The sequence below is a fragment of the Symphalangus syndactylus genome, chromosome 4 (genome assembly GCF_028878055.3).
Source record: "Symphalangus syndactylus isolate Jambi chromosome 4, NHGRI_mSymSyn1-v2.1_pri, whole genome shotgun sequence".
NCBI lineage: Eukaryota > Metazoa > Chordata > Mammalia > Primates > Hylobatidae > Symphalangus > Symphalangus syndactylus.
In genome coordinates this window covers 99,212,920-99,231,244 of record NC_072426.2, presented here as the reverse complement: position 1 = coordinate 99,231,244, position 18,325 = coordinate 99,212,920, and the positions used below count along the sequence as shown (strand labels likewise).

At 35.2% G+C, this 18,325-nt stretch overlaps 1 protein-coding gene across 6 annotated transcripts in view; it reads left to right on the top strand.

Annotated features, from left to right (window-relative positions):
* The window catches only part of ADK (adenosine kinase), a 599,984-nt gene that overhangs the window by 289,906 nt on the left and 291,753 nt on the right, over nt 1-18,325 (top strand). The window lies entirely within an intron of this gene.

The following is an 18,325-nucleotide window of genomic DNA, read 5'->3' as shown; positions in this document are numbered from 1 at the left end:
TATAAAAGCTATCTGTTTTTATAAATATATGGAGTAATTTCCAGGAAATATTACATGAAACAAAAAGCAGAAACAAATACCCATAGTGCTACTTGTCATACAAGAAAAAGGGAGAATTAAAGAATGTATGTTCAGGAAGGATAAAGCAGAAAGCAATAAAATTAGTTACAAGAGGTAGAAGGGAGAGTGAGGTGCAAGGGATGTGGGAGGGAGTGAGACTTGGATATTGGGGTATACTTTCTGGGCATAGTTTCAACTTTTGAAAGCATGTTGATGTCCAACATATTCGAACAGTTAAATAAAAATGATATCACTGGGACAGGGACCTAAAATTATAAACAAACAAATGAACTTAATTCTTTTTTTTGTTTGTTTTTCTTTTTACTTATCTTTTTTTAAATTATACTTTAAGTTCTAGGATACATGTGCAGAGTGTACAGGTTTGTTATATAGGTATACATGTGCCATGGTGGTTTGCTGCACCCATCAACCATCATCTACATTAGGTATTTCACCTAATGCTATCCCTCCCCTAACCCCCTAACCCTCAACAGGCCCCTGTGTGTTATGTTCCCTTCCCTGTGTCCATGTCTTCTCATTGATAAACTCAATTTTAAAGTAAAATGAATACTATATCCATACCGAAGGGGGATAAAGGAGAAAGAAATGAAGGAAGAAATGAGGACTAATTTATGAACACCAGATTCAACTATATGTCCTTAGCTTGGGGTGGGTGGGAGAGAAATGAAGAATTGCAGACAAATCCTGAACTCATTTTTGTATGTTTATTTATTTATTTTATTTTATTTATTTATTTATTTTTGAGACGGAGTCTGGCTCTGTTGCCTAGGCTGGAGTGCAGTGGCGCGATCTCAGCTCACTGCAAGCCTTCACCTCCTGGGTTCACGCCATTCTCCTGCCTTAGCTTCCCGAGTAGCTGGGACTATAGGCGCCCACCACCACGCCCGGCTAATTTTTTGTATTTTTAGTAGAGATGGGGTTTCACCGTGTTAGCCAGGATGGTCTCGATCTCCTGACCTGTGATCCGCCTGCCTCGGCTTCCCAAAGTGCTGGGATTACAGGCTTGAGCCACCGCGCCCGGCCTGTAGGTTTATTTTAATGGTATGGGTAAACTAAATCAGAGACTATTTTGAGCAAATGAGTGAGCCTGGGTTCTCACTATGGAAAAAGGGACAAACATATAGACAGGAGGAAGACAGGTAAGAACTCTGTGTAGAGGAATTGGATTGGAGGTGTCTGTGTAAATATGGACATTTCTGTGTGTGTATGTATCTGTTGATGTGTGTGCATGTATTTTTGTGTATGTATATGTATGTGTGTGTGTGTGTGTGTGTGTGAGAAGAGACATTCACATATTTCTTAGCTCTATTGCTGAAAGAGCAAAGGAGCAAAGTCATAAAAGTAGTAGTGACACACCTAGCGTTATTTCCCACTGTTAGTTTCCTAAGGCTGCTGTAATAAATTACCACAAACTTAACAGAAATTTATTCTTTCATAGTTCAAGAGGCCAGAGCTCCAAACCGAAGGTGTTTGTGGGGTTGGTTCCTTCTTGGGAAGGCAGAGGGAAAACCTGTCCATGCCTGTCTCCTAGCTTCTGGTGGTTGTGCATAATCCTTGGAGCTTGATGGTTTGTGACAATATAACTTCAATTCCTGCCTTCATTGTCATATGACATTCACCCTATGTTTATCTGTCCAAATTTTACTCTTTTTATCAGAGTAATCCACTCATTAGGGCCCACTCTAGTTCATTGTGACCTTATCTTAACTTCCAAAGACCGTTTCTAAATAAGCTAACGTTTATAGGATTAGTACCTGATTATGATTTTTTGAGGAGCACAGTTCAGTCCCTAATGCCTACTAAAACTAAAGCTCTTCACTCAAATGACTGGCTTCAGTCCGGGGCAGGGTAGGTACAAGATGAACCTAGAACATGTTGTAATGCCAAAAAGTAAGGAAATGCTAAAAAGTAAGATAAGTTGTTTGTTAAGTATACAGAATCTAGCTTGAAGAGTTCCCCACTGGTAAAATCTAGGACAATTTGAGCATCAAATAATTAAATACAGTAATGAATTATAAGCTTTTGGAAATAAAGAATTTTATAAGACCATTCCAATCACTGATGGGTGGATGGATAGAAAATGAAGATAGTTTGCTTACAATGGCATGCCGAAAGTTGACCAGCAAATGTGGAGGTTGTGCTAGAGTTGGGAAAAAACAAAACGAGAAAACCTCATTTTGCAGTCATCATGTTAAAGATTAGATCAGGCAAAAATCATCAACGGTTGTAACATCTAAGAGGACAGATATGTCGACAAAGAACAGAATATTTACATGGTCTTGAAATGTTGTATGGGAGAAGAGAAAAACAGCAACAATGCAGTGGAGAAATCAGACAACACAGTGACAGGGTGATCACAATGATCACCTCCAGTGAGAGTCAAATGAACATTGTTTGCCTCCTTATGTGTTTATCTGTCCCTGAGAAGTACACAACATTATCTATGCAGTTTCTGGCCCAGAATGCATCTCAACTCAATCACAAGAGAATATTATGCATACATACAGAAAAAGAAAGAATACAACTGAACATAGATGATAAAGAAAATGAGGTAAAAATGTGACAACAGATGAAAATGGATAAAAGTATTTTCTGTGTTTTTATTTTTGGAACTTTTTGTACACTGAAATGATTGCCAATGGAAAAGTTTAGATAAATTGTCCTAAAGTTACAGAGAACTTGGAGGGAAAACATCTTAAAGTAGACTAATAGTGGAGAGTCATAAAAGACACTTAGCAAATCTTCTTAGTTGAAAATTATTTAAACTATTCAATTAGGAAACTGATTTTGTGCTAATTATGAAATGCATTATTACATTGACCTTATGTCTCTTACAACATTAAATTATGTTACCTAGAATCAATTTGAGATTCAACACATAATAGTAGTTTAATATAGTGAAGTTATAACTTGCAACAAACTATCCCAATTTTAAGAATTAATTCTGAGCAATTTTTGTATGCATGAAAAAGATTGTTAGAATTATTTGCAGACACTTGCATATTCTTTAGTCAAGTGGTCTTATTACCATAATTCATATCTGCCGTGGGAGTAGGGAAGGAAGATGTTTAAAAAATATCTATCAGTTCTTTCAGTCAAGTTAGGTGTAATATTAATAGACTTTGAGCTAAGAGAGTTTTCATGACCAGAAGAGGAGCAGGAACTGTCTAATATAGAAAATGTTTATGGTATGCCATAATCAGTTATACAAATACAAAAGGAAAAAATGTTTGACTAGTGATACTCTCAAACTTGGATATCCAGAAGAGGGATTCTATCAGTACACTAAAAGCAAATTCATCTATCAGGAGCTTTCATGTTTTCATTCAACAAGTATTTATCCAGTGCCTATTATGTACCAGATAGTGTTATACTGTGAATCGGGAGCATATGTTAAAATAGACAGTATAGCAGACATTATTCTCTGAAATTATTAACGATAATAGCTAATACTCATATGATACTTACTCTGGGCCACATACCATTCTAAGATCTTTACATATAGTAATTCCTTTACCTCAAACAACCTGATTAGATTGGTACCATTATTACCTCTATTTTACTGATGAAGAAACAGAAGCACAGACATGTTAACTTTCTCCAGGTTTCACAGCTAAAAGTAGCAGACCCAGGATTTTGAATCCATCAGACTGGCTTGTGTCCAAGCTTTTTTTAATTAATTTTTTTTATTTTGAGATAATTTGTAGATTCATATGAAGTTGTAATATAATACAGAGAGATCTCATGTACTTTTTACTCAGTTTCTCTTGAGGTAACTTCTTGCAAAACTATAGAAACATATCATAACCATCATATTGACACTGATATAGTCAAGGCTCCAAATATATCTGTCACCACAGTGGTCCTTCATGTTGCCCACCCACTTCCCTCTGTTCATCTATTGAAAGACATCTTGGTTGTTTCCAGTTTGGAGCTATTACAGATAAAGGTGCTGTGAATATTTGCACATAAGTTTTTGTATGAACACCAATTTTTGGCTGGGCGCAATGGCTCACACCTGTAATCCCAGCACTTTAGGAGGCCGAGATGGGAGAATTGCTTGAGGCCAGAAGTTCATGACCAGCCTGGTCAACATAACAAGACCCCATCTCATTTTATAAAAATAAAAAATTATTTTTTAAAAAGAACATCGATTTTCATTTCTTTAGGCTGCTTCTAAGCTTTTAATTCTTACATTCTACCACCTCTCAATATATACTAGGGAATAAATAGTAGAGAATGACTTAATGGTTAAGTTGACATTCAGAAGAGGCCCGAAGGAAGTGAAGAAAAAAGCCATACAGCTGTTTGGGGAAAGCACATTTCAAGCAGAGGGGACAAGTGCAGAGGCCTTAAGAAGGAAATATGCCTGGAGTGTTTGAGACAGAGCAAGGCGGGTGGAAGGAGATGGGTTCTACAAGGAGCTATGAGCCAGGTGTGTAAGATGTGGCTACTATATAGAAAATAGATGGTGGTTGGGCAAGTGTTGAAGCACGGGGAACTATTAAGAGGCTGCCCACGTGAGAGATGATGGTAGCTTAGACTTATGGTGGAAGTGTTAAAGATGGTTCAGATTCTAGATATATTTGGAAGAAGAGCTCACAAAAATTTTTCTGATGGGCTGACAGTTGGAGATGAGAAAAGGAAAGGAGGCAAGAATGATTCCATTTACCAGGTTCCAAGAGAATGATTATAAAAACCAATAGATTGCCTTATTTATTTATAGTAGGAAATATAGTTATCACATGGGCCCAAATGTTTGTATCTGCTTAATCCGCATATCTGTTTCTTTAGGCAAGCTTGCATTGGAATGTAATGGCAACTACAGTCAGGATAATGGGACTTGAATAAATCAATCTTTAAATGCATCTGAGGCTGGGCATGGTGGCTCACGCCTGTAATCCCAACACTTTGGGAGGCCGAGGTGGGCAGATCACTTGAGGTCAAGAGTTTGAGACCAGCATGCCCAACATGGTGAAATCTCATCTCCACTAAAAATACAAAAATTAGCCATGTGTGGTGGCTGGCACCTGTAATCTCAGTTGCTCGGGAGGCTGAGGCATGATAATTGCTTGAACCCAGGAGGTGGAGGTTGCAGTGAGCCTAGATTGTGCCACTGTTCTCCAGCCTGGGCAACGGAGCAAGACTCCGTCTCCAATCAATTAATCAATCAATCAGTAAGATACATTTCACTCCAGCCTGGGCAACAGAACAAGACTCTATCTCAATCAATCAATAAGATACATTTATCTCTTTAGTAGGGACCTGAAAAAATTAAATTCCATAGACAAAAGCCTTCCTGAGCTCTTCTTTAATAAGTAGTGTTGGCCAGATGCAGTGGCTCATGCTTATAATTCCAGCACTTTAGGAGGCCAAGGCAGGAGGATCCCTGAGGCCAAGAATTTAAGACCAGCCTGGTCAACATAACAAGTCCCTGTCTCTACCAAAATAATAATATTTAGACACGGTGGCTTGTGCCTGAGGTCCCAGCTACTCGAGAGGCTGAGGTGGGAGGCTCCCTTGAGCCCAGGGGGTCAAGCCTGCAGTGATCCATGGTTGCACCACTGCACTCCAGCCTGAGCAACAGAATTTTTATTTTTTTTTTAAAAGTAGCACAAACATTTGCTTTTGTTTCTCTTTCATAATGCACCAACACTACCCTAACCCCCAGCATAATCCTTTTGTAGATTTGTTAATATATTCAGACAGGACATATTCCATATCTGATCCTACTTAGTGGGTTGATGGTTGACTAAAAGGCAGTATTAATATCTGTTATTTCCATGCTATTGAGGGATATCTCACATTGATCATCCTTATATTGGCAATAGAGATAAATGATTATAGTATTTTTTTCATTTAGATAAATTTAGCACTGCTGTTAGTATTATTGAAACTTAGTTTAGGAGTGTATCATTTATCTATAATCGTTTATTGCCGAAGTGAACCCTACTTTAAATTTTCCTCTTCCAAATATTGATGTAGTTCTTTCTTTCTTCATCAGTTCCATGAATACAATTCAATTTTCTTCATGACACGGGATCATCATCTATAACGTCTGTTACTTATAGGACTATTCTGTGAGTCTCTTCAAGTGTATACATTTATTTGCTTTTATTTTAAGTTACTCAAATTGTTATATATTTTGAGTACTTATATATACATTTTAATAATTTTACCAGCTCTGGAGCTGGTAGTGTTTCATCTTCAACCTCCTTTTTAAATTACTTCTAATTTCTTAGGGTGGGAAAAATCTAATTCATTAGATTGAATTTTTAGAAAAGAGTAGATAAACTGATGTCTAAATATTTAGGTATTTGTCTATTCTGGAACCTTTTTGCTTCATGATTTTTCTTTTTTACTTTGCATTCCTGAGATTTCCTTTCATGAACTGGAAGGCTTTATTTTACAAAGTGACTCAGCAGTAGCTCTATGTATCTTTTAGTTGGAAATGCCTTTGGCTCTGTGCGTGCAAACACTGCCCATTAATTAGCAAACCAACATAGAATCATCTGTTGATGACAAAATTACCAAAATGGATCATCCATAAGTGTTTATACTGCAAAGAGTGTATCAGAAATGTCATAATCTCATTCATTAAGAAATTTACATACACACCAGATTTTAGAGTGCTCATTCATGATGAATGTCTACTTCCACACTGTTTGTTTGGAAACATTCAATAGCCAGTCTTGAATTAAAAAAATTTAATTGAATGCTTAAAGAATTACAAGTGTTCCTTTCCTTGGCTCTAATGCTAACCAAAGTGCTTTTCTAAACTGCTAAGAATGGACTGAAGATTCTGCTGAGGGCTGTAGATACTTATCTGCCTAATTGAGCCATCATTTGTTGACATGAAGAAAACCACGTGACCTACTTTAATGCATTTCTCAGTAGCAGCAGGAGGCTAGAATGTAGTTCATCCAACAGTAAAACTAGCAGCAGTATTATTAGACATGTGAAAATAGCATTGGTTATGGGATGATTTTTGTAAAGTAAGAATAGTAATATAAAAGTATATAGTCATGATATAAGCAGTATAGAGTGATTTTTTTATTTTCAAAATTATTTGAATCCAATAATCATTGAAGTCAGTCATTCAGTAACTATTTACCAATGTTTACAGTTGCCAGCTATATTAAAGGAATTGTTGACTTGCCAAAGTTGATTCATATGAGAGTAACAGTGGTAAAATTTGAAACTGGTATGGATTGCTAAAACAATGAAGTACTTTGAGTACGCAGGGAACTACTATGATCAAAACTATGCTGGATACATTAATTTGACCATGTGTCTTTAAATTGGAGGTGAGGAAGATTAGTTACAGATACATTAATTAGAAAGGTGTTATATTAGTCTAGGTTGAGGCTGATATAAGTAAGAAAGTAGGAAAGGATGCAAAGGCCCTTGGAAATGAGTATTTGTCTGTGGTGGAGTAAAATGAGGTAGAGGTTACCCTTTTACATGACTTGAGAGAATCATGGCTCCTTTAGTAAATCCAGAGGAAGAAATGATTGTCTATATACATAATGAGTTTGGAATACAGGAAGAATGCCGAAAATAACATCTTAAGGAATGCTTCCTAAATAGTGAAGAAAGAAATTAATATCAACAGAAGAGACAGAAAAGGATGGTTATGAAAGATAGGAGGTCATCGCTGTCTAAAATGACTAATGGATTTTGATCACACCACTGGTGATAGAAAAAAATTATCAGAGAAAAGTATAGTCTGAGAACTATTTGATCTTAGTCTGTAATGAATGAAATATAAAATTTGAGACTATTTGGAAACTGTTTAACAAGTTTACACCCCCTTCCAGCAAATACAAAATTATAACAAATTTAAAGATGTTAATTGGTTTTTATTTGCAATTCTAGAATCAGACAACAACCTCATTCTATTAAATAGAATGAATATTCCAGTAAGCTGAGCAGAGGAAGTTGACTTTATAGACAGAAAAGGGCTGAGGAAAGCAAAAACAGAAAACAAAACGTGGATTGGTATTTCCAAAGTTACTTTTCTTATAAAGGTTAAAGCAGAGGGGACTTCTTTATACCAGCTAAAACTGGTCTGTTTGGGGATCTGGCTATTATCTGTTTCTCCTGATTTCTTGGAAAGTAAGATAAACAACTATGTTTTAGCTTAGTGATGTGGAACATCAGCTTGAGTGACTCCATTTTGGTTTGGTCTGGTGGGCCTAGTGCAGGAGCTCAGTCCAAACTAATGGGACCCTATACATTTTGTTTAACACTGCCAACATCCTGGTGCACGATCATCAGATTTCTGATTGAACAGGGAATGGACGACTTTGAATGTTGGAGAGCACCTGTGGTGAGTTGCTTATGTATAATCTGTAAACTAGTTATGCACAATAGCACTGTATATGGGTCTGTGTTGGACTAGAGGATAAAAAATAACTTGGCCTTCACCTCAGAGAGTTTAAGAATCACTATACCATCAGAAAGATGGTACTAGTAGGCAGATTACATCGAGTGAAGACTGTTGGGTGAGAGGGAAGGTTTGCTTAAAGATATAAGAGATTTGAGTTTGTATATTGTCTAAGGAAGATATGATAGAACAGAAGACTGATAATGCAGTGTGGAAGAGTGATAACTACTAGATGGAACTGAGATCAAAGGTTTATAGATGAAGACTTTATCCTTGGAAAAATACATTTACATTTATTTAATGTTTAGTTTTTAAATTAGATATTATGTAACTTGAGCCTCACAGTAATCCTATGAATTAGGTGACATATGGTTGATATAATTCATCCCCCTTTACATGTAAGAAAATTGAGACACAAAAAATGTTGTGTGTTATCCACAGTCATGTGGTTAGTAAATGGGGAGATATTTTCATGCCCAGTTCTATGCTATAACTACTATTATGTCTGAAAATAAAGGCAGAAAAAAATACTTGAAGAAAAAATGGCAAAAAACAGTCCAAATTTATTGAAAAACATGTGTTTATACATCTAGGAAGCTCTTTGAACACCAAGTAGGATAAATGCAAAGAGATACACACCTGGCCTCATAATAGTCAAAATCTTGACTATTTGACAAGGACAAAAGGAAAATCTTAAACTCAGCAAATCACGACAGGGGAACACGAAATTAACAGCTTACTTCTCACTGGTACCAATGAAGCCAGAAGGTAATGAGATAACATATTTAAAGTGCTGAAAGAAAAAAATTATCAGCAAATAACCTTATGTCCAGCAAAAATATGTCAAAAATAAAATGAAATATTTTCCTAGATAAGCAAGTCTAAGAGTGTTCGTTGCTGGAACATCTGCCTTACCAAGAAATACTAAAGAAAATTCTTTAAGCTGAAATTAAATGACAACAGATAGCAATTTAAATCTATACACAAAAAACAAAGAGCATCAATAAAGGTAATTATGTAAGTAATTACAAAAGACAGTATAGTGACATATTTCTTCACTATTCTCTCAACTCATTTAAAAGCAAATGCATATAACAATTTGTATTTAATTGTATTTTGGCCCTATGACTTATTAGAATGTAATATATATGATGATAACAGCAGAAAGGAGGTGCATGGCAACAAAGCTCTTGAAGTGAGTAAGAAAAGGACACCAGATGGTAAACTAAATTCACAAGATGAAATGAAGAAAATCAGAATGGTAAATAAGAAGATTAATATAATAAACTCTTTAAATGCTTGTAGTCCCAGCTACTTGGGAGGCTGCGGCAGGAGAATCGCTTGAACCTGGGAGGTGGAGGTTGCAGTGAGCCAAGATCATGCCACTATGCTCCAGCCTGGAAATCATAAGGAATAGAAAATATATTTACTATTCATTAAGTGGAATTGAATAATCATAAAGGTCTTCATCCTCTTAGTCTTCATTTACTGTCTCCAAAAAAAAAAAAAAGTTTCCATGACTCTTAAGTAGATTATTATAAATTAAGATGTATATTGTAACCCTTAGGGCAACTAATGAGAAAATAACAAAAAATTCTAGTTAAAAAATTATTAAAATGCCCCTATAAATGTGCTTAACTGATTTTTGACAAAGGTATAAAGCCAACTAATTGGTGAAAAGATAGCCTTTTCAAAATGTTGCAACATGACATCAAAAGTGAAAAGTGGCCAAAAGACCAAAAAGTGAACCTTGACCTGATAGAAAAATCAAGTAGATGGATCACAGACTTAAATGTAAAATGATAAAACTTTTATGAAAAACATAGGAGACAATCTTAGGATCAAGGGGTAATGAAATTTCTACTGAAAATTGTAGTAGCCCCAGCAAATAAGCAATAAATAGAAATGGCATTAAGATTGGAAAGAAGTGAAACTACTCCTATTTGTAGATGACGTTTTGCATATAGAAAATCTTAAGGAATCCACTAAGAAAAATAAAGGAGGACAGGTAGTGATAAATACAAAAACGGAAAGTAATAAAATAGAAAACAAGAAAATAGAATTAAATCTAAAGCCTTTTTAAATAAAATTAACAAAATAGTCAAAGTGGTCATAACACTAAGCAATTGAAAAAAGAAAAGATAGAAGCAATATTATAAGTGAAAAACAATGTTTAATCAGTAAACAATTCTAAGAAGAAATTTGGACCAATAAAAGTTTGACAAAATCTGAAGTTCTGTAATTTGTTTATATATTTTTGGTATTTATGTATTTATTGTCATAGGTTTCTTAGTTAGATTCATGGCCAAAAGTACCATCCAAAAAACTATTTCCAAATGTATATTTTTAGCGCATACCTCTTTTCTGATCTCCAAACTTAATGACCAACTGGTTATTTTGATTATTATATGCAAATAGACATCTTAATATACAGTGTCAATCCTGTTTCTCTTATGTTTAATACATCTCTGTATATGGTACCACTGTAGGATTTGACTCATGTGCCCTAGCCAAACCCTAGGAGTCATCCTTGATTTTTTCTTTTCCTTCAATAAGTCCCTGTCTTTATATCTGGAACCCATTTACTCTTCTTTTATCAGCAATTACCATTCTATTACAGACCATTAGTATTTTTCTCCTGCCCTACTGCTATAGCCTCCTGACTGATCTCCTTTTACTTTTTAACCCTTTCAAACCATTCACAGAAGAGCTGGAGTGGCCTTTTAAAAATGCAAACCAGCATAAAACATTTTGATGTTTAAATCCCTTTCATGGCTGCCGATGATTGCTCATAGAATAAACTCCAAACTTTCTGCCATGGTGTATAAAGCCCTATATGTCTTACATGGCTTTCCTCCTACCTGTCGAATATCATCTTATTCTAGTTCTTTCTCATTGATTATTCCTTTAACAACCAAGCCCTTTTCCTTCGAAAGTCCTTCACTCTTACTCCTTCCTGGAATGCTCTTCACTGTTTTCTAAGGGCTGACTCATGTATTACCTTCAACATTCAACTCAAATGCCATCCTCTTAGAGAGTCATTTTCTGGTTAGCTATCTAAAATAGCTTTCCCTGTTCCTCCATGAGCTATTTTCATAATATCCCTCCAACCCCCACCTTATATAACCATGCTTGTCTCCTTTGTTGCAGTTATCGCCATTTGGTAATTAACTTGTTTAAACCCTCCTAGAATGCCAGCTAATAAGAAGGTAAGGTCCTTGCCCCTCTCTCTCTCTTTTTTTTTGAGGCAGTCTCCCCTTTCACCCAGGCTGGAGTGTAATGGTGCCATCTCAGCTCACTGCAACCTCCACCTCCCGAGTTCAAGCTATTCTCCTGCCTCAGCCTCTTGAGTAGCTGGAATTACAGGTGCCCACCACCACATCCAGCTAATTTTTTTTTTTAATCGTTAGTAGAGACAGGGTTTTACCGTGTTAGCCAGAGTGGTCTCGAACTCCTGACCTCGTGATCCACCCGCCTCGGCCTCCCAAAGTACTGGGATTACAGGCATGAGCCACTGCGCCCGGCCTTGCCTCTCTTAATAGCCATATTACCTCTGGCAACTAGCATAGTGCCTGGTATTTATTATGCTCAGTATGCATCTGTTGAATATTATTATTTTGTATACTCTATAGTGATGAGCATGTTGTAAGCAACCCGATATGCATAAATTGATAGATCGTGTTCTGTCTCTAAATTTTCTTTACTGTTTTCATGGTGGGTTCATTTCCTCCTTTACCCTCTCTTTTTAGGTTATATAATCATTAGTTTTATTTTCATCTCTGATTTTATATGGATATGTTTCAATGCATACAGACAGTTAATATTCTTTTCCTCCTAATTATCTATTATATATATCATCTTCAGTATCATCACCATTCAAAAAACTCTTTTATATGTTCTAGATAATGTGGCCTGTTTTTTATGTTAGACTACCTGATAAGGTGTCAACTGAATTCACTGCCTTTGATCTACATTCTGAACCAAAATTTAATTCTAGAGTTTGTAGTCAGCATTTTCCCAAATGTGTAAAACTGTAATCCTTCATAAAATGTCATATGTAAAAGAGTAAGCAATTCTGTGTATACTAAAAGGTGAGAAAGTTATTATTTTAGGTTTCACTGGGAAGACTTAAAGTAAGTTTATCAAAAAGGATTATAGAAGGAACAGATTTATAGCAACTATCTGATCTATGACCAGAATCCTTATGTTCCACTGAAACAGACTTGCCCTAGGCTTTCTAGAGCATAATGCCCTTAGCAAGTAGCTTTCAACATCTTTTTCAGGAAGCAATATTTTCCTTCAGTAAAAGGGTCACTGTACTGTTTTTCTTTTTCTTTCTCCTGTCTTATCTTTTGAGTTCAGGAAGTACTTTAAATTTACAGGCAGCTTTGAAGACATGAAGCAAGTTCAGCCCTAGAAGTATTTCCTGTTATGGCATTAATCTAATTCCATGAAAGTAGAACTGATTTTTCATCTGTAAAGTAGATAAAGTGCCTAGAGCAGCCGACCATTATTCTGGGTTATCATGATAAAGAGGCTTAGTTTTGACACGAAAGAGTTTATCAGCCTACCCAGTGGAAGATTTCATCCTTTTTGTTGAAAGATATATTAATGGATTATAATCTGTCTTGGCTTCCAAAAGAAAGTTCACCTTTATATTGAAAATGATTAGTTAAATCAGTAAATATTTTCCTGAATATACATTTTATAATATACGATAAATCAAGCAAACATTCTAGGGATATCGCATATAATTAAATATCTAATGTTAAATCATTTTATGTTATTTTAATGTTTAAATTATTCTCAATTTGAAATAATCACAGATTTTCCTTATAAACCAATTTAATTTTAACATATAGACTAGCATAATTTCTGGTAGGCATATATGCTTCATTTTAGAAGCCCCTCTTATTAGGTTATGTAATTTCTCCTTACAACTTATAATGTAGAAATAGTTTTCTTATAATAAGGTATTTCTCTTAATAGTTAATAATTAAACTTAGTTGATTATTTTAAATATATGGTACATACAAATAATATATAATTCAAAAGCTATAATATATTTTTCCTATCCCTATTTCCTGGTTCCTCTCTAAGCTAAGGCATTAAGACTAATCCTAGTGGCTTAGTGTTGTTTAAAGAATTTTTTTATTCGAAAATTGATTCCACATTGGACATATTTACAATATTTCCTTGAATAATAATAGCTTACCACATAGTAATACATTACATATTTAGTTCTCTCAGTTGCTTTCTGAGTTAAATTCTGTTATCCATTTGAAAAATACAGGAACTCAAGGTTAGAGAGGTTAAATAATTGGCTAAAATTCACCCGGCTGATAAGTGACAGATTTGGGCTGGAACTCAGGTCCTCTAATACCAGAGCCTATATTCATAGCCCATACTGTAGGATTATAGAAATAAAGTTATTCCCAGTTGTGCCTTTTATACTTGAAAAGAACAAAAGATTCCACTGAAAGCTCATTTTACAATTAATAAAGTTAGGCTTTATCATATCCTAATGAGATATCTCATTATTTGTTTAAAATAAATGATCTACCATTATGTTCATAAATAAAAATAAAGATATTGTTTTATTTTAGATGTTAATGTTTTAAAACTTAGATCATCTAAACATGAAAAATCTCTGGCCTAGTCAAAGGCACACTGAGAACTAAACTTGGGATTGTAAAATTTGGAGTTTTCAAATGGCCCTACCAATTCAGCGCATAATTGTATATGTTTATCGTTTTTCCAAAAAGGGTTGAATAGTATTCTTCCATTGTATATCTTAGGGAGGCATTATAAAGGTAATATGACATCAGATGTTAAACGTATTCATTTAACCATCATTCATTGAGTCTGCCTACTATACGTATCCTGTGAAGCAATGTGACCGATACAAAGATGAAGAAAACATGGGTGCTGTCTTTAGTGAACTACCCATCTTCTAGGAAGAATAAGATCTATTGTAATATAAACAAGAGTGATGAGTCCTTGTATATGTGAAGGTCTCAGCTAAGTTCCAAAAAGTAACAAGCTAACTGTAATTTCACCACCTTAGTATTAATCTTAGTTTTTACGAACTCAGGACCTTACCTCCACTTTATGAAAACACATATACACAAAGCAAGGAGTTTTAATAAGCACTTGAAAAGATGCTAATCTTAGCCATCAGACAGTGGCGTAACCACAGTGAGCTTCATCTTAACACCCACTAGGATGTCTATAATCAAGAAGACAGATAATACCAAGTGTTGACAAGGATGTGGAGAACTTGGAACCCTCAGGCACCACTGGTGGAAATATTGGCAGTTCCTCAAAATGCTAAACACAGAGTTACCATATGACCCAGCAATTCCACTTTTAGATATATACCAAAGAAAAATGAAAACCTGTGTTTACACAAAAATGTGTATATGAATGTTTATGGCAGCATTAGTAGAAATGACTGAAATGTTCATCAACTGCTGAATGGATAAATAAAATTAGATTGTTATTTTACATGAGACACAAAAATTAACTCAAAACAGATTAAAGATTTAAACATAAAACCTGAGACCTTAAAACTCAGAAGAAAACATATTAGAAAAGCTCCGTGACACCAGTCTTGCAATGAATTTTTATGTATGACACTAAAAGTACAGGCAGCAAAAGCAAAATTAAACAAGTGTATCTATATCAAACTAAAAAGTTTCTGCACAGCAAAGGAGACAACAAAAGAAAAGGCAACTCACAGAATGGGAGAAAATATTTGTAAATCCCTTATATGATAAAAGGTTAATTATCCAAAATATGTAAGGAACTCATACAACTCAATAGCAGAAAAGCAGCCCGATTAAAAAATGAGCCCAGGACCTGAATAGACATTTTCCACAGAAGACATGCAAATGACCCAGGTATATGAAAACATGTGCAGTGTCACTAATCATCAAAGAAATACAAATCAAAAGACCACAGTGAAGCTGGGTCCAGTGGTGGTGAGGCATACCTGTAGTGCCAGCTACTTAGGAGACTGAGATAGGAGGATCAGTTGAGCCCAGGAGTTCAAGGCCAGCCTGGGCAACATAGGAAGATCCTGTCTCTTTAAAAAAAGAAAAAAAAAATTACCCCCCTACTTTCCTCTCCCTCACAATGAGATACCACCTTAAACTTGTGACTGTTATCAAAAAGTCAAAATCATGTGGAAAAAAGGGATCCCTTGTTAGTGGGAATGTAAATTGGCACAGAGATTATGAAAAACAATATGAAAGTTCGTTTAAAAACAGAACTACTATATAATCCAACAGTCTCATTTTTGGATATAAATCTAAAGGAAATCGGCCGGGCATGGTGGCTCATGCCCATAATCCCAGCACTGTGGAAGGCTGAAGTGGGTGGATCACTTGAGACCAGGAGTTGGAGACTGTCCTGGCCAATATGATGAAACCCCATCTCTACTAAAAATATAAAAATTAGCTGGGCATGGTGGCACATGCCTATAATCCCAGCTACTTGGGAGGCTGAGGCAGGAGAATCGCTCAAACCCAGGAGGTGGAGGTTGCAGTGAGCTGAGATCATGCCACTGCACTCCAGGCTGGGCGACAGAGTGAGACTCTATCTCTAAATAAATAAATAATTAATTAAATAAACGGAAATGAAATCAGTATGTTGAAGATATTTGTACTCCCGTGTTCATTGCTGCATTATTCACAATAGTCAAAATAGGGAAATACCCTAGGGGTCTGTCAACAGATGAATGGATAAAGAAAGTATATGTATATATAAACAATGGAGTACTATTCAACCTTAAAAAAGAAGGAAATCCTGCCATTTGCAACAACATAGGTGAACCTGCAGGACTTTATGCTAAGTGAAATAGGCCAGACACAAAAATATAGATACTGTGTGATCTCATTTATATATGAAATCTTAAAAAGTCAACCTCATAGAAACAGGGTAGAAAGTGTGGTTTCGGGAGGCGAGAAGGGTGGTGGAATGATGGGGAGATTTTGGTTGTGGGGTATAAACTTTTAGCTATAGAATGAATACGTTCTGGAGACCTAATGTACAACATGATAACTATAGTTTATAATACTTGTATACTTGAAATTTGTTAAGAAAGTAGCTCTTAAGTCTTCTACCACACACAAAAAAAGATAAATTTATAAGTTCATGGATATGTTAATTGGCTTGATTGTGGTATCATTTCACAATGTATGCACATATCAAAACATCCATCATATTTTATACTGTGAATAAATGTAATTTTTGTCAGTTATAACTCAAAAAAATTGAAAGAAAAATGTATTATATCCACACAGTGAAATATTATTTAGTAATAAACAGGATGAAGTACTTTCATCCATGCTGCAACATAGGTAAACCTTTAAAACATTGGGCTAAGTGAAAGAAGCCATTTATAAAAGGCTGTCTATTGTATGATCTCATTCATGAGAAGTCTTAAATAGGTAAATCAATAAAGACAGAAGGTATATTGGTGGTTGTCTTAGGCTGAAGTGTTGTGGGACAATGCTACACTCCTAACAGATACAGGATTTCTTTGGGAGTTAGACAACTATTCTAAAATTGACTGTGGTGGTGGTTACACATCTCTGTCAATATACTAAAAATCACTGAATTGTATGTTTTAAATAGATGCAATTTATATGTAAATTAGATCTCAATAAAGCTTTTATTTTAAAAAATAGATGTTATTAACAAAACTTTTAGACTACTGTGACCACTTGGCACACCTAACAACAAAGCATCCAAAGAGATTAATATTTAAATGTACATTATAGTATGAAAGGCATGAATTTAGATGGGGGCATGTAACCTCTTGAAGAAATATATAATGTAGAAGTGTTATTATTGCTATTTTATTTCTTATTTTAATCAAACACTGTGATAGAATTATTCACTCCACTGTAACCCCTATTGGATAAATACATTATAGTATTTAGAATAAAACTCATGTGTTGGGAAGCCAGTGAGAAAGAATCATACCAGAGCTTTATAGATCACCAGTTCTATCTCCTGTCCCTCCATTTCAGGTATATGCAACTTACCTACCTGTTCAGAGGATTAACTCTATGGTGCTTCATCAGTCAGAAACATCCACTATGCCCAAATGAGTAATATGTCCAAAGTCTATTTGCAAAATGCATTTCCCCACAGAAATTAATATCCTGTGCAAATGCTGGCTAATTGATTATTACTCTTTCATAAAGGCTTAATTAGGTAGGAAACCCAGTACCTGCAGCGAGAGAGGAAGAAAAGTCTTTCCTAGGGCTAGATCCTGACCCAAGGTTTTGAATTTTAATGGGGCAGAGTTGTCCGTTTTCTGTTAAACACATACTTGGGAGTAAGTAGACTTGCCCATCTCCTGTTTGATACTGATCTTTTCACTAATGTGAACCTTTTTCTTTAAAGAGTAAATATATTTAAATTTTTCTGTAGCCTTCCCTGTTACAAGTTAAATGTTCCTACTTCTCTGGAGTATTTTGAAGTGTTTATTTAAAATAAATAAACATAGATAGACACTATTTTGTAGCAAGGGGTTGGGGGAGTATTGTCTAAGGCAGCTGCTCTCTGACAACTTATCTTTCTTATAAGTATAGTGTAAACGTATAATTTATAATATGGGAAAAGAGATTTTGGTCTTTTAACAAAGCCATTTTTATTTCAGAGTTAAGGAGTTTACGTTCTTTTTCTTTAGCATCTAGCAGTGAGTTCAGGGGTGATGGTCATTAATATCTTGATCTATTACTTTTCCTAAAAGATAAGATTTTTTTCCCGTAATGGTTCATTTGTCTGACTGCTTTATTTCCCACCAGAAATCACAAAATCCATTTTTCCTGTGACAGTATA